General features: G+C 37.6%; 1 long non-coding RNA gene across 2 annotated transcripts in view; it reads right to left on the bottom strand.

The window, feature by feature from the left end:
- The window catches only part of LOC145535951 (uncharacterized), a 617,716-nt gene that overhangs the window by 388,610 nt on the left and 209,300 nt on the right, over positions 1-19,806 (bottom strand). Inside the window, exon 4 of one of the 2 annotated variants that reach the window (XR_014075550.1) lies at positions 12,870-13,019. This is a non-coding gene — a long non-coding RNA (uncharacterized LOC145535951). The remainder of the gene's footprint in view (positions 1-12,869; positions 13,020-19,806) is intronic. The other variant, XR_014075551.1, reaches the window with a different exon arrangement.

Raw genomic sequence — 19,806 nt, 5'->3', positions numbered from 1 at the left:
TCATCAGTCACCAATGTCACCTTATATGTTGCATACATTTATACTAAGCATATAAATACGTACACATTTCTTACATTTGTAAATTATAAAAATATATGCATACATTACACAGACATAAACATAAAAACATTTTAGATATTTATACATGTTATTTACAGTCTGCTGCTGCTGCTGCTAAGTCGCTTCAGTCGTGGCTGACTCGGCGACCCCATAGACGGCAGCCCACCAGGCAACGCCATCCCTGGGATTCTCCAGGCAAGAACACCAGAGTGGGTTGCCAATTCCTTCTCCATTAGAGAAGACTTACAGTCTAATCATAATAAAAATGCCAGACAAATCCGAACTGAGAAAAATTCTAAAAATGTCTAACTCATGCTCCTCAAAACTGTCAACATCACCAAAAACAAGGAAAGGGTGAGAAACTGTCACAGACAAGAAGAGCCTAAGGAGGCATAGCAACTAAATGTAATGTGGTATCCTAGATAGGATCCAGGAACAGAAAAAAAAAAAGATATTAATGGAATACTAAAAAGTATGAAGTTTTATAATGCAAAACTGTCAGTTCCTTAGTCGTTAACAATGGAGGAAACAGGATAAGGGGTATATAGGAGCTCTGTATTTTGAAAAATCTCTTTTAATCTAAGTCTATTCTATAATTTTTAAAGTTTATGGAAAAATAGCATTTAAATTTGCATCAGAATCACTGAAGTACTTAGATATAAATCTGACCAAAAAATGCAAGATCTGTACACTAAAAAGTATAAAACACTGATAATGGTAATCAAATAAGACTTTTATAAGTTGAGAGACATATATTGTGTTCAGTATCACTACCCCACTGTGAGATATCACTATACACTGATTAGAAATGCTAAAACAAAAATAAAATGAAAACCAAAACAGAACACTCAGGTATACAACCTGAAAATCTCAAGGGGCTGGCAAGGATGCTGAACAACTGGAATTCTCATTAACAGCTGCTTGGAATACAAAATGTTACAGCAGTTTAGGAAAAAGCCTGGCCCGTTTGCTAAAGCCAAATTTTTATTTTACCTGAAGGGGGAAAAACTTATCTTCACACAAGAAACTTGTACATGAGTATTTATGGTGCCTTTATTCATAATGGCCAAAAACTAGAAGCAAGCCAAATAGCTTTCTGTGGGAGAATGGATGAATAACCTGTGGTATATCTAGCAGCAGAATATTACTCAGCAATAAAAGATAATCTAATAAATACTTACTTGACCAGGGAGATAGTGTGATCACAAAGTTGGTTTTCCCAAGCCAAGTCTTGCCCATAGCACTGCACATGTGCTGACTCCCTGTAGTTTTCCCATGTTTGAGAAACTTCATTGTACAATTTGCGCTTATGGGGTTAAAACAAAACAAAACAAAACCCAAACATCTAATATGTACACATAAAAACACAAATGAAGCACAGATGCATTACACTAATTATGGGAAAGTGAAAATGTTAGTCCCTCAGTTGTGTCCGACTCTTTGCGACCCCATGGACTGTAGCCCGCCAGGCTCCTCTGTTCATGGGATTCTCCAGGCAAGAATACTAGAGTGGGTTGCCATGCCCTCCTCCAGGGGATCTTCTCAACCCAGGGACAGAACCTGGGTTTCGTTCCTGCATTGCAGGCTGATTGTTTACCATCTGAGCCACCATTATGGGAAGCCAGTTTCAAAAGACCACAGAATTTACCATTTCATTTATATAACATTTTGGAAAAAGCACAACTATGGGGACAGAAAGATGACTGGTTGCTAGGGGTGGAGGCGAGGGTGAGGGATAACTACAAAAAGGCAAAATAAAGTGATGGAGCAGTGGGCCTGGTCTATATTGTGATTATGGTGATGATTATATGACTGTACACATTTGTTAAAACTCCCAGAACTGCACTCGGAAAAGGATGCATTTTTCTACATGTGAGTTATATTTCAATACCACTGACCAAATTAAAAATAGACTTTAAGTCACAGGGCAGATGCTAAATGTCACTCTCTCTCCAACTTTGATCAAAGATCAGTTTTTGTCCTGAGAATAACAGCACAAATATTTTCTGCCTAAAGCTGAGGTTTGCCTCAATTCTGTCTGCTACTATATTCTGTATCCCCCTTTTGCCTCAAAATGCCCAGTCTCTCTCGTCTTGGGGCTGTCATATAACTGTCCTCCTGTCTAAGTGTTGGTCTGAATTCCTGAACCCTTTGGAGCTGAATTTAACCTTGGTTTCTATCCGCTTGCCTAGTATTAGCTTTTAATTCTTCTGAATTATTTGGGCTCTATAGTAAGTAATTAATGAATGCTTAATGAATAGCCATCTTTCTTCACCATTCAATTTTGATTTAAACCAACAGATGCATTTCCTATGAAACAGACAGTGTGCAATGAATAAGGCATATAATGATCAACAAGAGAGATATTGTTACTGGTTATATCTCCTGCCTTCACAGAACTTAAGAGGCATTATTATTATGGTTGAGAGCGTATCTTAGATTACAATCTAGTAAGAGATGCGAATACCAGACCACCTGACCTGCCTCTTGAGAAACCTGTATGCAGGTCAGGAAGCAACAGTTAGAACTGGACATGGAACAACAAACTGGTTCCAAATAGGAAAAAGAGTATGTCAAGGCTGTATATTGTCACCCTGCTTATATGCATATAATTTATATGCAGAGGACATCATGAGAAACGCTGGGCTAGAAGAAGCACAAGCTGGAATCAAGATTGCTGGGAGAAATATCAATAACCTCAGATATGCAGATGACACCACCTTTATGGCAGAAAGTGAAGAAGGACTAAAGAGCCTCTTGAAGAAAGTGAAAGAGGAGAGTGAAAAGGTTGGCTTAAAGCTCAACATTCAGAAAACTATGATCATGGCATCCGGTCCCATCACTTCATGGAAAATAGATGGGGAAACAGTGGAAACAGTGGCTGACTTTATTCTTTTGGGCTCCAAAACCACTGTAGATGGTGATTGCAGCCATGAAATTAAAAGACACTTACTCCTTGGAAGGAAATTTATGACCAACCTAGGCAGCATATTAAAAAGCAGAGACATTACTTTGTCAACAAAGGTCCGTCTAGTCAAGGCTATGGTTTTTCCAGTAGTCATGTATGGATGTGTTAGTTGGACTATAAAGAAAGAGCGCCGAAGAATTGATGCGTTTGGACTGTGGTGTTAGAGAAGACTCTTGAGAGTCCCTTGGACTGCAAGGAGATCCAAGCAGTTAATCCTAAAAGAGATCAGTCCTGGGTGTTCATTGGAAGGACTGATGTTGAAGCTGAAACTCCAATCCTTTGTCCACCTGATGCGAAGAGGTGACTCATTTGAAAAGACCCTGATGCTGGGAAAGATTGAGGGCAGGAGGAGAAGGGGACGACAGAGGACGAGATGGTTGGATGGCATCACCGTCTCAATAGACATGAGTTTGGGTAAACTCCAGGAGTTGGTGATGGAGGCCTGGTGTGCTGTGGTTCATGGGGCCGCAAAGAGTCAGACACGACTGAGCGACTGAACTGAAATAAACTGAACTGATGATAAACTCTGGATTGATCTATGGGATCATGGAAGGGACACACAACACAGGTTTAGTGGAGTCAGTCAAGTCTTTTCAAAGTGATTTCTTAGTTGAGTTACAGATTGTGAACAGGAGTCACCCAAGAAAGTAAGAACTGGGAGTGGGGGCAGAGCATAGACAGAAAAAACACAGTCTGGAAACAAATCCAAAAGTGAGAAACAACAAGGGTGTTCAGCCAAACTGAAAAGAGTTCCTTGTGATAGGAACATATACAGTGAGGTGGCTGCTGAGAGATTAAGTTGGAAATATGGACAGGGATCAAGTCATGTAGAGTGTAATATACTACACTGAAAGTTCTTTGTCCTCGTGTTTGCATAGACCCAACTATACTAATAATATATGACAATTTTCACTTATTGCTCACTAGTTTTGTTTGCATAGCTATTTAGGAAATTTTACCAGGTTTCAATCTGGCTAGACCTTGAAATTCATCTTCTAGGGTCTCCCAGATGTCTGATCCTTTTGTACTCTTTCTGCTCTCCTCTGCTCTTTCACCTTGTATTTTATAGGATTAATTATCCTCCTCCCATCCTTCCTCACCCACACTCACAAACAACTGGCTGATCATTGGATTCACATTGGTGAAGGCTGATACTTTAATCCTAGATGCCATTTTCATTTATCCTATTACAAGTGTTTTGCTTTTTTTGTTTGTTTCTTTGTTTCCCATTGAGAAACCTGAGTTACTGTTATACCTGTGTCTATTTAATTTCTGCAATGTAGAGGGAAAAAAAGAAATTGCTGTAATGTTAGAATACTGCAGAGCTCAAAAGATAAACTATAATATAATATTATTGTTTTATTTTACAGTATTCCAAAGTGCTACATACTTCTGATAAAGCTTTTCTCTGAGAGTCATAATCATCAGAGACCTTGACATTTCAGTCAATGTGATAAACAAAAGCTTTGGTGACTTTTTTTTTTTTTTTTGCAAAAAAGAATCATATGAGAGACAAAGGATAGAGAAGGTCAGGTTTAATTATGATGCCTGAATTGTCTATCATGGTTTATGTAGATTTTGCTTTACAACCAATATAGAGTCAGAGAGAAATTAAATTAGGTAGATGGCTGAGATTTTCAAATTAGTGGCTTTTACTGTGCTATTCATATTCCAATATCCCAATTGGGCAGATACTAATAATTATGGGGCTTTTATTAACTACTAATAACAACATGGAAATGTATTAAAAGTGCTATTATTATTATTCATCGTGAAATAAATGAGTTAGCAGTATTAAGAGAATAATTTACTCTCTTATTATCATCAGTCAGTAAGCATATATTTAGTGCATACTATTTGCCATGTGATAAGTACTGAGGATTTAAAAACAAGCAAGATGAAATTCATTAATTCATGGTCTCAATCCATGACAAGTTTAAGAGACTATTATGTTAGCACAACAATAAATGTGAAAAACTGAATTTGATTAAAAAAATAAGTTACTTCAAAAACCTTCAGGAAATGAGCTGAATTTGTATTAGGACTATTTTCTGGTCCACATCCCAGTACTCAGTCTGAGAGTGGAAACAAAAACAGTACATATACCATGATCATCACCTATCTTGTGAGAGTCATCTAAGCTACAGCTGGCACCTTCTTCTTGATTGAAGCAATGGGAGTATTTCAGCTCTGCTAAACACATGGCAAATTTTTGACATTTAACAGATACTTTCGTTACAAAATAGCAGTTTTATTTTTATGGCAGGATACAGAAATATTATTTTCCAAATCAAAAAGATGTTATGGGTCAGATCCATGGACTTTAAATGATGCTGAAGAGGACAGCCAAAATGAGATTTCAGAATGACCCCGTATTATCAACAAACCTCTCAATCTGTTTCTCTTGTGTCACCTGTAGGGGTGTTGACAGAACTAATTCCAAGAGAGCATCCATGCCAAAAATTGGCATTTCTGCTTTTTATAATTGCCTTACATGAAAAGGGAATAATCTATCTGTCCAATTCTGACAAGAAACATTTTTCTCTTTTGTAAAATTTAATGGTTTAAACAAATTTGGATCATATTTTTGTTACTTTTAAGCACTTACCCACATTTCATGAATATCTTCTGTGATTCTGTGAATTATTTAGACCAGTATCATTTTCCATCATTTTGGTTAAATCATTAATCTTACAGATTGGATGAGTTGTGTGTATAGTTGCCTTATAGACCCAGCATATTACATAGTATCAAAAAGGGTTCTAATTCTACAAAGGAAAAAACCCATTTAATTGCAATGCAGCTGTATGTTGCATTTGTCATCTGTTATACAAATGGGAGGGGTGAGAACCCCAAAATATCCAGGACCTATCATTTATTCTTAATCATCATAATCATCATTAATCATTATTTATCAACTCATCAAACAAATTCTCTACCCTTTGGGACACATGACTTGGCATTACTAAATATGTCATGTTTGTTCTTGAGTATTAGCTAAAACTGTATTCGTTTATAGAGAAAAACGGAAGGGAAATAGGTTAGAGGACACATGTATACATTTATGTTCTTTAATATAAACATTTATGTTTAGAGTCATACATATGGAGAGTCATGATCCTCAAAAATGCAAATTGAATTTTTCCCAGAAAAAAGTATGCTGTTTTGATATGGCATTAAAATATATAATGATCATAATATAGTGGTAGCATAGGTGGAGGAGAGAAGTTATATTATGCTGCATCATTTATCTCCCTTTATTTTTCCTTGAGCGACTCTGGAATGGTGATAATATACTGCAAATTTTGAGGATTCTACATATAGGTAATTTGTGACTGTTGGAAATGAATATTTTGGTCACCCAAGGTAACCCACAAAACTCAAACACTGCCAGAAGATTTCTTTCACATATTATAGAGTGAATAGTAAAGCTCAGCATTCTTCCTAAAGGATATTGGATGAGACAACTAAGCAAGTAAGCTATATCTGGCAATAGATATAGTTAATCATTGCTTGGTTTTCCTTCAGTGACTTGTATCAATTAATACTGATTGTCCTTTACCTTTTTCCTGATAGGAGTGAAGACATCATATTTCAAGGACTAGTGAGATGGGAATTATAGGAAAGAGTACTAGTTGTCTGAATTAATCTAAAACACACCTGAAAGTAATTGGATCCATGTTTAATTCTTTAATAGGGGATTGAGAAAGGTCCTTTTTTCCCTCCACAATGCTAAATTATTCCCTAAAGAAGGCATCAGGCTCTAGTTAGTTTTGGTAGGCTGTAATTTAATCATTTGAATCAGATCATTGAATCGCATCATCACTAAAGACTCCTCCTGTTCTAAAACGTTATGATTTTACATGGATGGTGAGATAGATCCCTGGAGCTTTTTCCTCTAGACATTGACATGGAGCCAGGTTTATAACAGTGAGGTATTTTCACTGGTATTAAATCCAATAAATCTCCCACAGGGAGCTCAGAGTATTTCCACATATATAGTATTCAAAGCGAGTGCTGATGCAAACAGTGTTGACAAGGCCAGAGGGCATTCTCAGTCTCTACTAATAAATTTAAAGTGTATTATGAATCCCCTCTGCAAAAAAAAAAAAAAAAGAGAGAGAGAGAAAGAATAAATTAGTTCTTCATATTATGAACCAATTAAATATCAAATTAGAGCACTGGAACTGGAATACCAGAACTGATCCTAGGTCACTGTTTTTTTTACCCAAAGTCCAGGTTGGTAAATACAAACTTTGGTTTCATCTCCCTTTGCTTGCCAATAGCTTAATGTTCCTTTGTATTCCATGGACGGTATAGTCTTTCTTAGACAACCTTTTTTTTTTTTTTTTCGGTTCCAAGGTCAAATAAGTTTGGAAAGCTCAAATGATATATTTTAAGCAGATTTGAAATGGTGTTGTTTTTTTCTGGGACACTGCAGCTTTTAAAAAAAAATTTTTTTAAATTGAAGGATAATTGCTTTATAGAATTTTGCTGTATTCTGACAAAACTCATGAGTCAGCCATAGGTATACATATATCCCCTCCCTTTTGAACCTCCCTCCCATGTCCCTCCCCATCCCACCCCTCTAGGTTGATATAGAGCCCCTGTTTGAGTTTCCTGAGCCATACAGCAAATTCCCATTGGCTATCTATTTTACATATGGTAATGTAAGTTTCCATGTTACTCTTTCCATACATCTCACCCTCTCCTCCCCTCTCCCATTTTCAGGGGTTTCATGTATGCATTTACTTTGAAATTCTATCCTTGTATAGCTGGTGGCTCAGACAGTAAAGAATCTGCCTGCAATGCAGGGGACCTGGGTTCGATCCCTGGGTCTGGAAGATCCCCTGGTAAAGGGAATGGCTATCCCTTGGAGAAGATAATTTCATGGACAGAGGAGCGTGAAGGAGGCTACAGTCTGTGGTATCCCAAAGAGTTGGATATAACTGAACGACTAATGCTTTCACTTTTCATAGCCATTACAACTCAAGTATTTGGTTAATGAAGCCAGCAAATGCTTTTAGGGCAATCAAAGATTCTACACCCATTTACCACTGCTTAAAGTAATTAAAAAAGGGTTTCATCAGATTGAGGTAGCCCTAACGCCTTGGTGGCTTACATAAGCAAACCAAAATCTATGCTGGAGTGGTGCACTGGAATCCTAGAAAATGAAACTTCTGAATAACCAATAACAAACAGCCCACTGTGCTGTGCTAAGTCACTTCAGTCATGTCCAACTCTTTGCGACCCTATGGACTGTAGCCCACCAAGCTCCTCTGCCCACTGGATTTTACAGGCAAGAATACTGGAGTGGATTGCCATTTTTTCCTCCAGGGGTCTTCCCAACCCAGGGATCGAACATGTGTCTCCTAGGGCTCCTGCGCTGCAGGTAGATTTTTTAGCACTGAGCCAAGGGGAAGCCCACTAGGCTTTCTCAAATAAGGTAACCACTTAACTGTAGCCAATCAAATCATTTCCTTGTTTTGCTTCCGAGTCTTCCCTATAAAGATCTCTCTCCTAGCTCCCCTTGGTGGGGTGCTGCTAACCACTTTTGATTTGGTGTTGCCCAATCTGAATCACTGCATACTCAAATAAACTCTAGAAAATTATAATGTGCCTCATTTTACCTTTTAACATCACTGTGGCTGTCCTTTCCTATGCATTTTTTAAGAAAAGATTCTCTGGAGATTTACTGTCATTTATTTCAAAATCTGTTTCACATTTAAGACTTTGTTGAATATTTATTCCAAAATTTCTAGGTATTTCACAGCAGAAGTTCCTTCAGGTTAATCTAGTCTTCATAGGGTGTGAAACATTCCCCTCTGCTTTTCAGTTCTTAGATTTTCCTCATTATTTCTTTTTTTCACATCCTGTCTTGGTTATGGATTATAAGACACATCACTTTTTGGTTATTTCTAGACATCTGAAGTAGGAGAGAGCAGTACATTCCTACATGACATCTTCAGTTTGAACCTCTAATTAGTACTCTACATTGTAGCTAGAATTATATTTTATTGTAATACAAAGTCAATCATATGATGCCTGTGTTTAAAATTCTTCAAAGGCTGCTTACTGGGGTTGTAGAATAAGATCCAAAGTCTTCAGTGTACTTACAAGCCTTTTCCAAATTTTGCATGTGGACAGAGAGATCACTAGTTAAAACTATCAATGTAATGATGATCCAAAAGAGCCAGACATGACTGAGTGACTGAGCACACACAAACAATGGTGATCCAGGGCCTCTCTTTGCCATAACTTTCTCCCTTGAGCATTGAAAGGCAGTCAGCTAAGCAGTGATGGTAATTTTGGAGTAGTTGTAAACTTGGAGGTAGGAGGAAACCCATGTGTTTTGGAATGGGAAACGTTCATGGGGCTCAAACTCAGAGCAGTGGAACAGTCTTCCAGGGAGTGAAGCCCATAACCATCCCTTTTTGGTATAGGAAGGACTTGACCTTCTAGCCCCAGTCTTTTCATTGGAAAAGACCCTGATGCTGGAAAAGATTGAAGGCAGGAGGAGAAGGGGACAACAGAGGATGAGACGGTTGGATAGCATCACCGACTCAATGGACATGAGTTTGAGCAAACTCTGGGAGATGGTGAAGGACAGGGAACCCTGGCGTGTTGCAGTGCATGAGGTCACAAAGAGTCAGACATGACTGAGCAACTGAACAACAACAATGACCGGCCCCTGGATACTAGAGCAGACGTGCCTTGGTCACTTGATGCTGCTTGACCCCTCTCCACACACACCTGCTGACCTGTGATGAGCAGGAGGGGAGAGTGTGCTCCTAGGGAATGAAGAGTGCTTTCCTATAAAGAGGAAACATGGTGGGACCCGAAGGTATTTGGAGCTCCTTCCTTCCAACAGCCCAACTCAGGTGCCAGGGTTCTGCCTCTGAGATAATAAAGGTGTGGGGCACTCACAGCCCAAATGTAATATTGGGTTGGCCAAAAAGTTCATTCAGATTTTTCCAGCGGATCTTATAGAAAAACCCAAACGAACTTTTTGGCCAACCCAATACTTGGTTCATTTTGGCTCAGCTTTACTGTTCTCCTGTCTCCCTCTTCAGCCTCACCTTGGTTACCTTGCCTCCAGATTCCTAATATTTATTTGAGTATCTTGTATCATACTAAAGGCAATATACCTACTACCTTTGGGGAGAAATGTATACTTTATCAGGCTATACCGAGCCCATTTCTCACCTGGATCTCTACCACAAATACTGTACGGTAGTTTCATTTGGACTTAATTTTCCCAAGCCCTAGAACAGGTCAGGGTTATTTCCTCCTGCAAAATATTCTTATAGTGTGTGCATTTACTTCCATTAAGATAAATTTTCAGTGAATGTACATATATAATATTTTTGTTCCCACATACATACACACACACACACACACATGCCAGTAAAGCCTGTGAAGACATTGGTCATTACATCTTGTTGACATAAGTCACCTCAAAGGCAAACACAATTCCTAGCCTGTAGGATGACTAAATTTTATTTTATTTTTTATATATTTCTGTGCCCTCATATATATCATATGCTGACTCACACTATTTTAACATCCTTTAGAGCAATACTAATGGTATATTTTTGTTATATACTCTATAGCATGACCATAATATTAAGATATGGTTTATGATAAAATATGCTTGTTGAAGAGAATAGAAACAACTAACAAATTAAGGAACAATTTAAGTAATAAATATAATTTTATGAATTCTGAAACATTATGAATTGGAAACTACATGAAAAAATATCACTGAAAAATTTATTCTGATGCCCCAGGAAATCATGCAAAATCTCTGAAGATTATGCTTATGTAGAATAATAATGTATAACATCCTGAGTCATAGATATTAAAGGAACATCTAAAAGTATAATGTACTATTAATGAAGGAAAATTAAACATGCAATTGAGTTACTCTTTCTGCTGGAAGGAGAAATCAAATATACAGGAAGCATTAGTTTCCATTTATTTTCAAATTCTAATCTGTATTCACATACATGTATTTGCATTCCCAAGTTCAGATTTAATAAGCAGAAATGATTATTTTAGGCTGTAATTGATTACAGAAAGCCGGTGAGGATCAGACTGAAAATGTAGCTCTCACAATTCTGTGAAGCCAATCAAAACACCAATCACCGGCCTTGTGATTTAACACTGCTCTGTCTTCATTAACTGTACTCTTGCCCTAGGCAAATCCCAACTTGAGCTGAAGCTACTTATCAGATGCCAACCTTTCCTGAGTAAATAAATTTTACTACCACGTTCTCAGGCTCTGTGCCTAAATAAAGATCCAAGATTACATTTTAACAGGTGAGCCTTCTGTTTCATTTCTGTTCTACATTTAAAACGATAACTTTCTTTAAAAAAACAAAACAAAACAAAACACCTGATGTTGCTGCTTACTTGGCATGCTGCAGGTTTCAGAGAGAATTCACATCTTCTGTTATGAGGGCAAATCATGCAACTTCCATTAACCTTGTGATTCTCAAAATTGCTGCACAGTGAAACCACTGGGGGAGCTTTTACAAGGAATGATGCTTGGGTCACCCCCCTAGAGATTCTGAGGTAATTGGTGCAGAGTTCAGCTTCCCTGGGCATGGGATTTTTAAAAGCTCCCCAAGTGATTCTAATGTGCAGCTGAGGTTGAAAATCACTGCACTAATTAATAGAATAATAATGAATTGCCTAATCACAGAGAAGACCACACGGATAAAACCATGGTTATAATTGGAAAGCTATTATTTCTGTGGAAAAGATATTTCTGAATGATTGAAAAAAATGATTAATTTGAGGTTTGTGTACTTCTACACAGCCTTTATTTCACAGAAGATTCAATATCTATTTTGGCGAATTATAATCAGGTGCCTCACTAATAATTTTGTATTTTCTTATATAAGCATAAAGTGAACTGATCAAGATTCATCTATCCATTAATTCAACTAATAAATATTGAGTTCTTAGAATACACTAAGAATTCTAAGAATTGAGAATACACTAAGAATTGAGTTCTTAGAATTCACTCTAACTTGTTGTCTCCTCCTATTTAATCATTAGGTGGGACTTCATTATTTCTTTCTAACATGGATTAACCCTAAATCAAGGAGAGGGGGAAAAGTCTTCAAACAAAGCGCTTAAACCTAGAGCTCATGATTACCTTCCCTAAACCAGATAGGAGCACTGAATTATCCTTTCTGTCAAAGGCATTACATTACTAGCTACATATAAACATTAGGTGAATAAATAAGATGCTAAATATGTGAAAGTCAAGCACAGGAGGTAGTGGGTGCTCAAGAAATATTCATTTCCCAGGAACCCTCCTACACTGTCGGTGGGAATATAAATTGGTGCAGCTACTATGGAGAATAGTATGGAGGTTCCTTAAAAATCTAAAAATACAACTACCACATAATCCAGCAATCTCACTTCTAGGCATATATCTGGAAAGTATGAAAACTAATTTGAAAAGATACATGAACCAGAGTGCTCATAGCAGCACTATTTACAATAGCCAAGACATGGAAGCAACCTAAATGCCCATTAATAGAGAAATGGATAAAGAAGATGTGGTCTATACATACAACGGAATATCACACAGCCATACAAAAAAAGAATGAAATAATGCTGTTTATAGCAACATGGGAGGACCTAGAGATTATCACATTAAGTAAAGTAAGTCTGAAAGAGAAAGACAAGTATCATATGACATCACTTGTATGCGGAATCTAAAAAAATGATACAAATGAACCTTTTTACAAAACAGAAATAGACTCACAGACATGAAAGCAAATTTGTGGTTACCAAAGAGGAAAGACAAGGGGTATCTACTCACAGAGGCCCCTCCTGACCTTGAATGAGGAATAACTCCTCTCGGCCCTCCTGTGCCCATGCTGCCACTCATTGGATGCAGGGTAGCTCCTCTCGGCCGCCCCCGGCCTCAGCCGTTGGGTAGCTCCTCTCGGCCATGCTTCTGTGGAAAATTCTGAAAGAGATGGGAATACCAGACCATCTGACCTGTCTCTTGAGAAGCCTGTATGCAGGTCAGGAAGCAACAGTTAGAAATGGACATGGAACAACAGACTGGTTCCAAATAGGAAAAGGAGTATGTCAAGGCTGTATATTGTCACCCTGCTTATTTAACTTCTATGCAGAGTACATCATGAGAAACGCTGGGCTGGAAAAAGCACAAGCTGAAAAAAAAATTTTTTTTCCTTGTGATGAGAACTCTGAGGGTTTACTCTCTTAACTTTCACATATAACATTGTTGTGCTAAGTCATCTCCAACTCTTGGCGAGCCCATGAACTGCAGCACGCCAAGCTTCCCTGTCCTTCATTAGCTCCTGGAATTTGCTCAAATTCATATCCATTGAGTCAGTGATGCCATCCAGCCATCTCATCCTCTGTTGTCCCCTTCTCCTGTCTTCAATCTTTCCCAGCATGAGGGTCTTTTCCAATGAGTCAGCTCTTTGCACCAGGTGGCCAAAGTATTGGAGCTTCAGCTTCAGCATCAGTCCTTTCAATGAGTATTCAGGGTTGATTTCCTTTAGGATTGACTGGCTTGATCTCCTTGCAGTCCAAGGGACTTTCTAGAGTCTTCTCCATCACCACAATTCAAAAGCATCAATTCATTGGTGCTCAGCCTTCTTTGTGGTTCAACTCTGACATCCAGCACTGTTAATTGTATTTATCATGTTGTACATTACATCCTTAGTATTATTTGTCTAATAACTAGAATTTTGTACCTTTTGACTTCATTCCATTTTCACTCCCCTCATCCTCTTAGGAATACCTATTATAAAAAAAATATGGTATGTAACTCCCACATATTTCATGCACAAATGCATAAACTTTAAATGTGTATGCAAACATAAGCATATATGTATGTATGCATCTATATATTGTACAGATTCCTTTTTCTTAGAGACATTCCGTATTAGTGCTAATAGAATTATTTCATCCTTTTTAGTAATTACAAGTATCTTATATATGAATTTATTTTTCTTTTTCATTTTAAAAACTGAAATTGCTCTAAAATTTTGACAAATTAAATGCTTCTTTGAGAAGAATACATCTGTACATTGATGGGAATGATCCAGTAGAGTGAGATTAATAGATGAGACAAGAGAAAGAGACAGAGAGAATGTGATAACTATAGAAATTAAGCCTTTGAGATGTTGAGAGATGGCAGGATCCAGAGGAACTGGCTTTGATGCAGGCAGTTTATTTCATTGACAACATGAAACGAGGCAGTCAATGTGCATACTGATGCAGAGAGCTTGGTAAAAGTATTGGTGAGACATGAGAAAATTACTGTTTTCTTTAAAGCTTTTCTTTCAATACAGTGTGTACAGGAAGACACATATGGGGATTGGAAGACAAGCATACTATGTGAAATAATCTGGAAGAATAGAAATGTAAATATACTAGAGAAGTTTTGTGAAAATTCTGACCAGCAGAGAGTGCCTTTTTATTATTAATAGTCATTAATGGGAAAGATACCGACAACAATGTGCTCTATTCTCCAATCAGCATTTATCCGCTTAAGGAAAAATGATTCAGTAGAAACTCAGCCAGTGATAGCCAAGGTTGGACCTTGGCCAGTGGTATACTATGGATGGAGAGAAAGGCAATAAAACTGAAATGAGCCACTACAATTATGGAACACAAAACCCAAGTTGGATAATGAAAGAAGTATGTGTGAAGCTGTGCAGTTAATATCGAATAAAAACAAATGGTAACCCAAATCACTGGAGGTCTTAGCTAGAAAAATTACAGAAAATAAAATTCTAGACTGGATAAACTGGAAAGATGGGATCTTGGCTAGAGTGTGGGGCAGTAGCAGAGATTTTGGAGTCATGCAATTACTAGTAACAATAAGGGCATGAGAGTCAGAGACTGAGGCTAATGGAGAAAATGAATATTGCAGCAAGATATTTAGGAACCATGAGCACAAAATCTGGGAGAGGCCATCCTTATGGGTACTGCATTATCTAAGTCTGTGATGACATGGGAAGTGGGAGAAAGGACTAGAGTAAGCTAGCTGCTGAATACAAGGTAAACAAGAAGTGACTTCACTGGTTGGTAGATGGAAATATGAAAAGAAGTGTCAGTTACTGAAGATTCATGGCATGAAATTCAGAAGATCTGGAGTTTTGAAGGAGGAGGAAGATACACAGTTTAAAAGCAGCAGTGAGAGCAAAAAAGACACTCAAATTTTCCTATAGGAGTTGTTGAACATTATGTATATCACATATGAAAAAGTGAAAGTGAAAGTTGCTCAGTCGTGTCTGACTCTTTGCGACCCCATGGACTAGTCCATGGTGCTCTCCAGGCCAGAATACTGGAGTGGGTAGCCTTTCCCTTCTCTAGTCTGTCATTATTTGTATGGTTGAAACTGTTTCCATGTATTTTCAGGCCATTGAGGTTTTACCTCTGTGAAACTACTGTTCCAACTCTGTATCCAATTTTCTATTGAACAGTTTACCTGAGCCTTATTTATTTGTAACAGTTTGTTATATACTTTGAGTTCTGAAGGCTTCCCTGGTGGTTCAGACAGTAAAGAAACTGCCTGAAATTCAGGAGATCCGGCCAGGTACAATCCCTGGGTCAGGAAGATCCCCTGGAGAAGGGAATGACAACTCACTCTAGTATTCTTGCCTGGGAAATCTCTGGACAGAAGAGCCTGGTGGGCTACAGTCCATGGGGTCACAAAGAGTTGGACATGACTGAGCGACTAACACTTTCACTGAATTCTGATACTGTGTTTGATATATATTCAAATAACTTCTCCCAGGCCATCTTTATCTTTTAACTTTTTGTGTCTTTTTTTTTTTTTTTTTGTGCTCCGCCCTGCCTGGACACTGATTTTTTTTTTTTTTTTAAATAGAACATTTGTTAATCTTCCTAGTATAGTTGTTTACCCCTTGCCACAAGCAAGCTACTAGTTTGGGGGTTCACAGCATTGGCCCTGGATTCAGTCAGGGGGACTGGCTTCATTCCATGCCACCGTTCAGTCCTTTGGATCTTTAACCACTGATAGTAGTTTTATACCCGTCCTCACTGCTAATATGGATGTCCCCCCCATACCTCATACATATGCATATCTTTTCTCAATAATTTCTACATGTTTAGATCAGAAGAAAGTAGCTTGTAAGTATAGCTGTTCCACAATGATAGAAAGTCAAGAATTTTCAGTCCAAAGAAAAATACCTCAACCGTGGTACAGCCCAGACCCTTTCTCCAACATACCTAACGTTTCCATATATAGTATCAATACAACTGATGTTATAGCCCAATTAACCAAACATGAAAAGCAAACACACTTCATCAACTATTCAAAATTACTAAACAATTCATAATCATGTGTAAACTGTGAGAAAATACTAGTAATCCAATGAATGCATATTGAATTAAGAACGAAATATGTCAAGTATGAAACTAGCCATGAAAACCCATACTGTTATCCCCAGTGAGGCCAGTTTTTTGGCAAAGGGGCCTTTTTGTACACAACTGAGGAGAGATCACAATGGTACAATTTTGTTTGAGACAAATAAACATTCAAAAATTTTAAAGTGTATAGACCCCTTGACTATTAATAATTTACTCATCAGTAGGAAAGTGAAAGTCACTCAGTCGTGTCCAATTCTTTGCGACTTCATGGACTATAGTCCATGGAATTCTCCAGGCCAGAATACTGGAGTGGTAGCCTTTTCTTTCTTCAGGGGATCTTCCCAACCCAGGAATCAAACCCACGTCTCCCACATTGCAGGCGTATTCTTTACCAGCTGATTCTTTACCCACAAGGGAAGCCAGAGAATATTGGAGTGGGTAGCCTATCCCTTCTCCAGTGGATCTTCCAGACCCAGGAATTGAACTTGGGTCTCCTGCATTGCAGGTAGATTCTTTACCAACTGAGCTATCAGGGAAGCCCAATTTACTCATAGAAAATTATTATACGTGCATGCAAAGATTTATAGTGAAGGAAGTTCATGGCTGTGGTATTAAAGATGGTAAATATTAGAATAATACTAGTAATCAAAAACCTGGAGAAGGAAATGGGAACCCACTCTAGTATTCTTGCCTGGAGAACCCCATGGACAGAGAAGCCTGGCGGGCTGCAGTCCATGTGGTCACAAAGAGTCAGACATAACTGAGCGACTGAACAACAACAGTAATCAAAAGGTTAACTGGCAAACTGATGTAATAATGTCTGATCATTAAAACTAAAATGTAGAAAAGGATGCTAAACGAGATTGCAAAATGATTACCGTATTAAAGTGGGGGTGACAAAGAAGAAGGCTGCAGAGCAGTAAGATCCCACTTAAGATAAAGTCATGTGTCTACATGTGTGTATGTGTGTTTGCTTGCATGACTATGGATAAAATAATGAACTTCCACAAATTAAAGATACTGAAATATAAGGACATATTGTTTACTTCCAAGTTCTGGCAGTTATCAATAAACCTGCTATAAATGTCCATGTGTAGGTTTTTATGTGGACATAGTTTTTAGATCCTTTGGGTAGACATCAATGAAAGCGGATCATTTGATAAGAATTAGGGTAGTTTTGTAAGAAAACACCAAATTTCTTGTAGTGTAGTGGTGACTTCTAAGCTTCTTACATGCCAAATGAGAAACTAGAAGACTTGTTATCTTCTAATACTCATATAAGCAAAGAAGCTTACAGAGTGAAGTAAGGTAGAAATAAGAAAAACAAATACTGTATATCAATGCATATATATGGAATCTAGAAAAGTGGTACAGATGAACCTGTTTGCAAAGCAGAAATAGAGATACAGACATACAGGACAAATGTGTGGACACTGTGGGTAGGGAAGTAGGGGGAAGAGGGGTGGTATGGAATGGGAGATTTGACTTGACATACACACACTACTATGTAGAAAACAGATAACTAATAAGAACCTACTGAATAGCACAAGGAACTCTATTCACTGCTCTGTGGTGACCTAAATGAAAAAGAAATCCAAAAAAGAAAGAATATATATGTATGCATATGTATAGCTGATTCACTGTGCTGTACATCAGAAACTAATACAACATTGTAAAGCAACTATACCCTAACAAAAACTGAAAAAAAAAAAGGAAGAGTGAAAGATGTGGCCATTTTGGGAACCTACCACAATCTCCCAGCATTTGTTGTAGTACATGGAGCAGAGAACAAGTACCAGGTCTGGGTTACACAATTAGGATGTTTTTGCCTTTATATGATTAGAAATACTATTGCAATAAATACCCTGTACATAAGCTTTCTTCTTCTAGTTTTATTGAGATACAATTGACATATAATCCTGTATAAGTCTAAGGTCTAATGTGTACAGCATAATGATTTGACTTAATATATCATGAAATGATCATTACAATAAGTTTAGTGAACAACCATCATTTCATATGGATACAAAATTAAATAGAAAAAAAAAAGCCCAGTCTGGCTATTACTGTTAGTGAGAGAGATATTGCTGTTAGTGAGTGAGAGAGAAAGATAAAGAGAGAGAGAGAGAGTGTGTGTGTGTGTTGGTCCACAACTCAAGTTTCATTTTGTTTTTAATTGAAGTATAGCTGATTTACAGTGTTAGTTTCTTTTCTATTATAGTTGATAACAAGATATTGAATATACAGTTCCCTGTGCTATATAGTGGAACCTTGCTGTTTACCTATGTTAGATATAGTCATCTGTATATGCTAATCCCAAATTCCTAATTTTTCTCTTGCTCTTTCTGCTTTGGAAGCATAAGTTTGTTTTCTATGTCTTGCAGAACCCAAGTTTTAAATTATAGTAAATTCTACATTTTCCTTCTCACTGCCCTCTGTAATGTGTAAGCTCTTGTACAGTCTTGATTTCCATATTGAGGCTGTAAAATCTTCCATGAAACATTTGTTATTTCACTGTGCAAGAAGCTCAAGATTTTGCATTTAATCTGGGGACCTGGAAGGAAACTATTTAATGTTGGGTTGTTAAAATTTTATACTTAACTCCAAAATGAAACAGACCAATAACTTTTATAAGAAAATAAAAGTATTATTCTGAGTAAACGGATTAGAAATCCTTTTGTACGCTCTAATTGCAAAATACGTCTTCAGTGTTTTATAAATTAGATTTACTGAGAAAGTAATACAGTTGATCTAATTAGAAACAAGTCCTAGCTTTAATGAGCTGACCATTAAAAATAACAAGCCTATCAAATGAACCTAAAGAGGATTCTGGGAAGATGGTAGAGTAGAATGCATGAGGAGTCTGTGTTCTCACCTAGACAAGAGTTGCATGGCAGAATCTGCTTGATGTAACTATTTGGAACTCTGGAGTCTATTGAAGGCTTACAATTTCCAGGGGGTGAGGGACTGAAAGTTGTTAATTTTGGTCAGTTTTGGCCCTTAGCGCAGTAGCAGCTACCCATCCCAATCCCCAGCCATATTAACAGGCAGTTGTGTACATGTTCCTGGAGCAACTTTCATGTAGGCTTCAGGAGCCAGGGTTAAAGACCCCTTTCTCCCAATCAAAAGATGCTCTGGCCACAGAGTAAAAAGGCAATTCACAGAATGGGAGAAAATATATGCAAATAATGTATCTGATAAGGGATTGATATCCAGAATATATAGAGAACTCTTAAAAGTTAACAGCAAATAAACAAACCACCCAGTTCAAAAATGGGCAAAGGGTTTGAACAGACATCTTTCCAAAAAAGATATATGAATGGCCAAAACACATATCAAAGATGTTTGACAGCACCAATCATTCGGGAAATGCAAATGAA

This window comes from Giraffa tippelskirchi, chromosome X (assembly GCF_054371585.1).
Source record: "Giraffa tippelskirchi isolate mGirTip1 chromosome X, T2T-mGirTip1v1.2.pri, whole genome shotgun sequence".
In the NCBI taxonomy this organism is placed as follows: domain Eukaryota; kingdom Metazoa; phylum Chordata; class Mammalia; order Artiodactyla; family Giraffidae; genus Giraffa; species Giraffa tippelskirchi.
The sequence above is the reverse complement of the archived record's forward strand: the minus strand, read 5'-3'. Positions and strand labels throughout refer to the sequence as shown.